Raw genomic sequence first — 9,812 nt, 5'->3', positions numbered from 1 at the left:
CATAAGAAAAATCATTTTTCCAGAAGTATAGCTTTTAAATCAAAGTTCTTCTTAGCTTTTAATTATCCCAGCCAAAACAGCCCCCGGTTTTACTACGACGGCGTATATCCAGTTTTATGGTGTTTATCGTGTTTCCGGGTTTTAAATCATTAAGTTAGCATATCATATAGATATAGAACATGTGTTTAGTTGATTTTAAAAGTCTAGTTAGAAGGATTAACTTTATTTGCGAACAAGTTTAGAATTAACTAAACTATGTTCTAGTGATTACAAGTTTATAACGTTGAATAAGACAACTTTTTATGTATGAATCGAATGATATTATGAACATCATTACTACCTCAAGTTCCTTGGATAAACCTACTGGAAATGAGAAAAATGGATCTAGCTTCAAAGGATCCTTGGATGCCTTGAAAGTTCTTGAAGCAGAATCATGACACGAAAACAATTTCAAGTAAGATTTCCACTCGATCTTGATCTTGGATGATTACTTGGAACGGATTTAGAAAACTTGGAAGTAAACTTGCAATCTTGGAAGTATTCTTGATTTTATGAAACTAGAACTTTTGGAATTTATGATGAACACTTAGAACTTGAAGATAGAACTTGAGAGAGATCAATTAGATGAAGAAAATTGAAGAATGAAAGTGTTTGTAGGTGTTTTTGGTCGTTGGTGTATGGATTAGATATAAAGGATATGTAATTTTGTTTTCATGTAAATAAGTCATGAATGATTACTCATATTTTTGTAATTTTATGAGATATTTCATGCTAGTTGCCAAATGATGGTTCCCACATGTGTTAGGTGACTCACATGGGCTGCTAAGAGCTGATCATTGGAGTGTATATACTAATAGTACATACATCTAAAAGCTGTGTATTGTACGAGTACGAATACGGGTGCATATGCGTAGAATTGTTGATGAAACTGAACGAGGATGTAATTGTAAGCATTTTTGTTAAGTATAAGTATTTTGATAAGTGTCTTAAAGTCTTTCAAAAGTGTATGAATACATATTAAAACACTACATGTATATACATTTTAACTGAGTCGTTAAGTCATCGTTAGTCGTTACATGTAAGTGTTGTTTTGAAACCTTTAGGTTAACAATCTTGTTAAGTGTTGTTAACCCAATGTTTATAATATCAAATGAGATTTTAAATTATTATATTATCATGATATTATGATGTATAAATATCTCTTAGTATGATATATATACATTAAATTTCGTTACAACGATAATCGTTACATATATGTCTCGTTTCAAGATCATTAAGTTAGTAGTCTTGTTTTTACATATGTAGTTCATTGTTAATATACTTAATGATATGTTTACTTATCATAATATCATTTTAACTATATATATATATATATCCATATATATGTCATCATATATTTTTACAAGTTTTAACGTTCGTGAATCACCGGTCAACTTGGGTGGTCAATTGTCTATATGAAACCTATTTCAATTAATCAAGTCTTAACAAGTTTGATTGCTTAATATGTTGGAAACACTTAATCATGTAAAATAACAATTTCATTTAATATATATATAAACATGGAAAAGTTCGGGTCACTACAATATACTCCATCCCGTTCTGATCCTTGATATACTTCTAACCTTCATATCTGTCATTCTTCTCTTTCATCTACCACCGGAGGATTTTATTCACTTCTAATATTACCTTGGGGTTATAGTGTTTTTAATTTTTCCCGTGCCTTTACGTGGCAATACGTATTGATATGCACGGTTTGTAGTTTATGTGTTGTTGTCGAACTTTATATTTTCTTTTATATTCAAGACTTCCATACTTTTGTCTCCTCTTCCCGACTTCTAGTCAAGCGAATAATGGTCCGGAATTCGTAGGTATGGATTTCTGAAGCGAACGTAGTTAATGTTCTAAGGAAGAAATCGTAATGGCACGATCTTAATTTGGTAAATTACCAGAATATCCGGAAAGATATAACTATTAAGAAGATATGTTCTTAATATGTTTGGAGATTGGTTAGAATGTAAGAGTCGTGTAAATGGCACATGATGACGGTATGTTATGTGAATCATCACGTTCTATTAGAAACTCATCATGACTTACTGTAATATAATCAAGTTTATCAAGTGTCATTATATTATACTAACTCATGCATCAATTCTCAACACTACTTCAAAAACATTCATAATTTAAACTCGAATTTTAAAGAATTTTAGAAACTAAAGTAGTTTCCTTTATGATGTAATACAGATAGCACGAAGAGATAAATAATTTTGGACGAGAATATTTATGAAAATATCTTCAGAAATATCGAAGATATTTATGATGATATTTTGGAATTTCTAAGTTCGATGGTTGATGAGGAAGATTTTTCGCAAGATTTTAACATGAGTACGGAGCAAGATATTCGTTGAAGGTTTCACCGGATCCAGAATTACCTGGATTCTTTGAATATATGGTATGGTCCTTGTATTTGTCCTTGGTCTCCTTCGTGGTTAGCTCAATCTGCTTTCCAGTTCCAACTTTTCTGAGCTTTTCCAACATACTATTCTTTATCATCAAACTTTCGATGATTAAGGTCGTTTACGGTTGTATATGGTTTCTGCTGCTTCATTCAGCTTTTTCAACATTCAGAGTATTGATTTGTGACTGAGTGCTTTTCAGAATTTCAGAATGAGAGATCATAATTCTAAGAGATAAATGTCATACATATAACTATTGATGTAGATATGCCGTGAGTTTTCAAAGTACTGATTGTTGATTCCTGGTAATTGTTATGGCAGTTCTCGTTACAAGATGCGGATGAGTATATGATAGGGTTTCAATGTATAAATATAATGATTTGTCAGAGAGATTTAAGCCAAAAAGCAACGAGGTTGCTGGTACGTCTGCTGGTAATATGGTGGAATATAAAAGAATTCTTCGGTATCAAAAAGGTAATTGTATATACCAGAATTATAGTAAGGCTACTTCGAATGGAAAGTCGAAGTTGACTTGCTGGAGCTATGACAAAATTGGCTACTTTGAAAAGGGATTGCAAAGTTATTTTTGCTAATAAATGCCAAAGGATCTGACGCAGCTACGTGTTAAACTTTTACTCAGTTGCTGAGAGTTTCTCAGGTGCATAACTATATGCATAAATCTTTCCTTCCGTAGATGAAGTGCGGTTGATTCATCCTATCGATTGAGGTGTTTTCATGAATCATGAAATGTTTGAACGCTGATTGTAATCGTCAAGATACAAATGTGGTTTTAGATGAGATCAAGTGGCAAACTTGAAGAATTATTTAGTTTCATATGTTATAATCAGTATTTTAATTCATTTTAATTGTCAAATATTATTCGTCCACAGTCGATAGTCCACAGTTAACAATCCAATAATTCCTATATAGTTTAATATATAATATTCGAAATAATTAATACGTATCGTGACCCGTGTACATGTCTCAGACTCGATCACAACTCAAAGTATATATATTATTATAGAATCAACCTCAACCCTGTATAGAGAACTCGATCATTACTGCATATAGAGTGTCTGTGGTTATTCCAAATAATATTTATAAATGCGTCGATATGATATGTCAAAACCTTGTATACGTGTCCCGATATTTAAAGTGCGTAAAATAAATAACAGAAATTAAATAACGATAAATAAAATTGCAAGAATGTAAATTGCGATAATTAAATTGTGATAAATATAATGTAATACGGGATTAACAGTTAGCTAGGAACAGTTAGCGTGGATTCTTAACAAAATTTCTCATAATTAATTTGTTTGTTTCTAACAAATTTTATTTTGTCAAATGTTTTCTTCATTATGCCACTTGATTTTATTTTTTAATAAATCAAAATCCAAATATGAAATTGGATGAATATGATTATTCTGTGGTGAACGAATTTGTATATCGGTGGACGTCAGTAGGATAGTAAACGACGTTGAATCAGCTTCGAAGAATGTACAGTGTAACTTATTAATGTGAAATCTGAATACTCCTTGGGTATTACCTACCCGTTAAAATATTTTCACAATTAACACTTTGTACGAAAGAATTTTTAATTATAATCTTTATGAAAATATACTTCCATATATATTTTCTTCAGATGTAATCATGGATTTAATGGGTTAATATAATATTAAACTCATTTAGTTTTCGGTTGGAACTAGAATAAATAATCTCTAAAACTTTAGAGATTACATATTCGCCATGTCGAACGAAGATAAATGAGGTAGAACGATACGTAGAATGAAGATCATACTCGAAGTACAGATGGTGATATTGAGGCATGGATTGTTGATGGTACTGGTGCTGTTATTGATGGTACTGTTGGTGCCGGTGATGTTGCTGAAGCTGGTAGATTTTGCACCATATTCTCTAAATTGATTACTCGAGCGCGAAGTTTGCTAACTTCTTCTATTATTCTGGGACGATTGTTGGTCGGAACGAGCGGATGAATAAGATTGAGAATTTTGGATATCATATAATCATGGCGAGATATCCTGGAAATGAGAGTGAATATAGTGTATCGAAGTGGTTCGCCGGTAAGTGCTTCAGGTTCTCCGTCAAGAGATGAATTCGGTTAGTGGAAAGGATCGCCTTCTTTGCATTTCCATTAATTAAGTCGACTATGAATCCATTAGATGAATTGGGAATGGATGATTGGTTGATTCATTCTGGTGACGCTGCTTTCGGAGCTTAGGTGAAAATCCATATCGGAATAGCTGTCGGAATAACTATCGGAATAGCTATCGAAATCTAAAGGACTCGAACTGGTTGAGGGATTCATCTCGTACGATCAGATGAAGGATTTTCGATAAGAAATTGATTATATGATGTAGATTAGTACCTTGCAATACATAATTTACATATGCATATAATACTAAAATCCCATAAATTACGGAGGAATCTACGGAAGCTGTCAGGCAAAGATAACTATAACAGATACGCTATAATATGAATTTATCTATACACTGTCTATGCAATAGAGGCAGTAAGACATGTCTAGACTAAGAATGATAAGCAGGTAACTTCCTAAGGATGATAAGCAGATAAATTTTGACACAAAATGATAAGCAAAACTTTTGACATGCAGACACGGTCGAAGTCCAGACTCATTAATGCATCCTAACAACTACTAGTTAGACATACTAATGCAAGAACTGGTTTGCTAAGACCACCGCTCTGATACCAACTGTGAAGACCCATCCTAATCCATCCGGACGAAGTCCATATCGATTATAAATGATTCACAACAGTTGATTACATCGCGAGGTACTTGACCTCTATATGATACATTTTACAAACATTGCATTCGTTTTTGAAAATACAATCTTTCATTACATCAAAAGTTGACGGCATGCATACCATTTCATAATATATCTAACTATAATTGACTTAATAATAATTCTGATGAACTTGACGACTCGAATGTAACGTCTTCTGAAATATGATATGAATGACTCCAAGTAATATCTCTAAAATGAGCAAATACACAGCGGAAGATTTCTTTCATACCTGAGAATAAACATGCTTTCAAGTGTCAACCAAAAGGTTGGTGAGTTCATTAGTTTATCATAAATAATCATTTCATAACTTTAATAGACCACAAGATTTCATATTTCCATTTCTCATAAACATACGTCCCATGCATAGAGACAAAAATATCATTCATGTGGATTGAACACCTGGTAATCGACATTCACAATATGCATATAAGAATATCCCCATCATTCTGGGATCCTCCTTCGGACATGATATAAATTTCGAAGTACTAAAGCATCCGGTACTTTGGATGGGGCTTGTTGGGCCCGATAGATCTATCTTTAGGATTCGCGTCAATTAGGGTATCTGTTCCCTAATTCTTAGATTACCAGACTAATAAAGGGGCATATTCGGTTTAATAATCCAACCATAGAATGTAGTTTTAAGTACTTGTGTCTATTTTGTCAAACATTTATAAAGCAGCGCATGTATTCTCAGTCCCAAAAATATATATTGCAAAAACAATTAAAAGGGGAGCAAATGAAACTCACCTAATGTATTTTGTAGTAAAAATACATAGAACGACATTGAACAAGTATAAGGTTGGCCTCGGATTCACGAACCTATATTAAGTATATATTAAAGCACGTAATCGAACAAATATATATATTATTACTAATGATATAATTTTAAATACTTTATATGTTTATATATATTTGTTTCATACGTTTTAAGTATTCATATTTGTTATTATAATTAAGTTTATTAATATAATAAGTTTCTCATAAAAAATATTTATATGCATAATATTATATAATTTTTAATATTTTAGAATGTAATACTAGGTAATATATTCTTTTCTAAATAATATTTGTTGTAGCAATTATGATAATATTAATAGTGATATTGATAATAATAACAATGGTAGTAATAATAATAATGATAAAATTAATAATAATGATGTTAATAATAATAATAATAATAATAATACTTATAAAATGATAAAATTAATAATAGTAATAATAATAATAATAATGATGATAATAATAATAATAATAAAAGTAAAAGTGTATATACCCTCTTGAAAGCTTTCTTAAAAATAAATGCCCTATTATTATAATAAAAGTAAAAGTGTATATACCCTCTTGAAAGCTTTCTTAAAAATAAATGCCCTGGACCGGGCTCGAACCCATGACCCCTCGAATGCCCGCTAACACTTTAACCAACTGAACTGATGCTCATTTTCTGATTAAAACCCACACGTAATTTTATTTAGCCTTATAACTTCTGTTTGTCTGTCTTCTTCTACTTTTTTAAAAAAGATATAAGCCACAGCCTGGGTTTGAACCTGCAACCCCTCGTTTAGCATTTCCTCTCCACACCATTGAACCGTTCAATTAATCTTGATATATCTCGCGGTCTTTAAAATATAAGACATATACGAATTTGTTTGTTTTTCTTCCTATGTTAATAGAATCTGAAGCAGAAACACAATTTAAACTATAGTATCATCATCATACGTGCTCATCCTCATCTTATTTATATCAAATTTATCATCATCATTTCGTGAACATCATCATCCTTAATGTTATCTCTTCATCATCATTATCAGTTATCATATCATCATCCAATTATATCATCATCTTCACTTGTCATCATACATCACCATTCATCATTAGCATGGAATACTTGTCACCAACCAAACATCCTCTTTTTCTCTTTTTCATCGTTAATTTTCACAGCATCTGAGCCGATTCTTGGCCCAATAGGAAATGCAAGTCACGGCCCAACAACAATTTGACTCTCGGCCCAAATTAAAACAAATCACGGCCCAATCTATAGATCAAGAGTCCAAGAATAAATCAAAAACAATTTCGTGGGTTTGGAACTGAATAACATAAAATGTTTAGGGCGGCTGTGGAAGAAGAAACAGAAAGAAAATTTAATACAGTGCATATATCATCATATCTTCATCATCAACATCGTAATATCATCATCATCATGTAATCATCTTCATTACTCTTACATCATCACTATCTCATCGTAAATATTATTTATATAAAGAGAAAGTGTGATTGCGACTGGAAATAGGTAATGGGTGTGAGTGGGTAGGTATTAGAGTGGCAGACAAGAATATAGTTAAGGTATGAATAAATATATCATCGAATTCCTCATGTTTAATTTATATACCTAAAAAGAAATAACAGCCGACACTCATCATCCTCTCCATGGTATAATCATTGTTTTCGTCATCGTCTTCAACCTCATCATCGTTAGGTTCATTTTCACAGCAACAATAACGATTCAGATTTTCAAATAGTAGCAGCAGGTAAGTGGTTAACCATGGTGGTGTTTGATTGGTTTTAGTAGTAACTAAGGGTGTTTGAAGGTGATGGAAAAATAGTAACGTAGATGTAGTAGCTTGTAGATAGTGGTTATGGTTGTTCTTGATGGTGGTGCGATGGATTTCAAGGAATGGAAAAGTAGAGAGAGAGAGAGAGAGGAGGGAGAGAAGAATATGGCGGTCCGGTGGTGGCTTATGGTAATGGCCGGTTGTAATGGAGCTTGGTGGTTCTTCGAATGATAGTAACAAAACCGGGGTGGGTTGTGTTGTGGTGTACTCGTAAGATTGCAAGAAGTAACACCAAAATGATAATCGATCAAATGGGTTTTGTTTGTTTTTGTTCAATTGAGTAGCAATAACAATTTGTGGTTCGTATATGGGGATGATGATGTTTGGTGAGCGTTGCAACAGAAGGCGAGCAAGAGTGGTTCATGGTAGCGATATGGGTGGGTGGTCTGTTGTGGTTGTGTACGACAGGAACACAGAAAGAAGAGTAGTAATTACATTGGTTTGGTTTGTGATGAAGGTGATGATCAATGACTGTGATAGTGGTTGTAGGATGGTGAAATGGCTCGTTGTTGAAAAAGGTTTTTAAGTACATGTTGTTTTTAAATCTTGCAGTACATGTATAAGTAATTATATGTTTTATTTGTGAGTGAGACAACAACAGTAACCATCATGTTACTTCTCAAATCACGGAAGAAATTGTTGCAACAGGTGGAAAGAAAATATCCTATAATAATAATTTTTAATTAAGGAAACGTGGGAATGATATAAACAGATAAAGCCATCGGAGAATTATATTGAAAGCAGATATTGACTCAAACGGATTTTGTTTGGACTTGTGGGTATGATAGACATAAGGAATCAATTATAAAATATACATACAATTTAAGAAGATTCGATTAGGATTGGTACAGACTAGTACAATTTTTATGATATTATTATTTATTTTTAATTAATATTATTAACTAATAAATATATAAATATATGGATAATTTTATTAATAATAATACAAAAATTAAAATACTATTAATAATAATAATCATATAAATAAATATAATAATAAAAGTTACTAATGATCCTAACAACATTGATAATAAAATTAATGACAAGGTTGGTGAAGCGTGGGATAAAGTCGAAAGGTTAAATAAACTTATGAATTATCTTAAAGTAAAATGTTAATTTTCTTAACTTGTTGATATCCAACATCTAAGTTATTTATTTCCTACGTTCTTACTTTCATATAAAATGAAAGTTAAACTAATTATCTTATCAATGTCATGAAGAAAATATAGTAAAGCATGTATTGGAAATGAAACAAGAATCTCCATTAACTTTTGTCTAACCCACATTAAGTGACACTTTGTTCTCACTTGTAAATCACTTTTACCAATTTCCAAATATCATTAAAAAGAACAGATTTCTTAAATCATAGTGGACCTCTCAACAGGTACTTATAATCATACAATGTATCTGATAAATCAATCATTTGATATTATCTTCTAATTCCATCGATAAGCATATTGAAACAAATACGATCATGTACAATATTATACATCTAATACTTTGTTAACGTTTATATATATATGTACACACACACACACACACATATATAGACATATATATTCATATCCAATTATATAATGGTTCGTGAATCGTTGGAATCTGGTCGAGGTTAAATGAATGTATGAACACAGTTTTAAACTTTTTGAGATTCAACTTAACAAACTTTGCTTATCGTGTCAGAAACATATAAAGATTAAAGTTTAAATTTGGTCGGAAATTTCTGGGTCATCACAGTCTAGACGTATAAGCAATTACTTTTGTTCGTTGCATTAATACACAACCGAGACCTTGCTTTGAGGCGTCACAATATATCACAAAATCATCATTCCCTTCAGGTAATGACAATATAGGTGCCGTAGTTAACTTTTTCTTCAACAATTGAAACACTTTTTCTTGTTCATCCTTCCATTCAAATTTTTTCCCTT

Source organism: Rutidosis leptorrhynchoides, chromosome 2 (genome assembly GCF_046630445.1).
Source record: "Rutidosis leptorrhynchoides isolate AG116_Rl617_1_P2 chromosome 2, CSIRO_AGI_Rlap_v1, whole genome shotgun sequence".
NCBI classification, from domain to species: Eukaryota; Viridiplantae; Streptophyta; class Magnoliopsida; order Asterales; family Asteraceae; genus Rutidosis; species Rutidosis leptorrhynchoides.
This window is presented reverse-complemented; position numbering follows the sequence as displayed.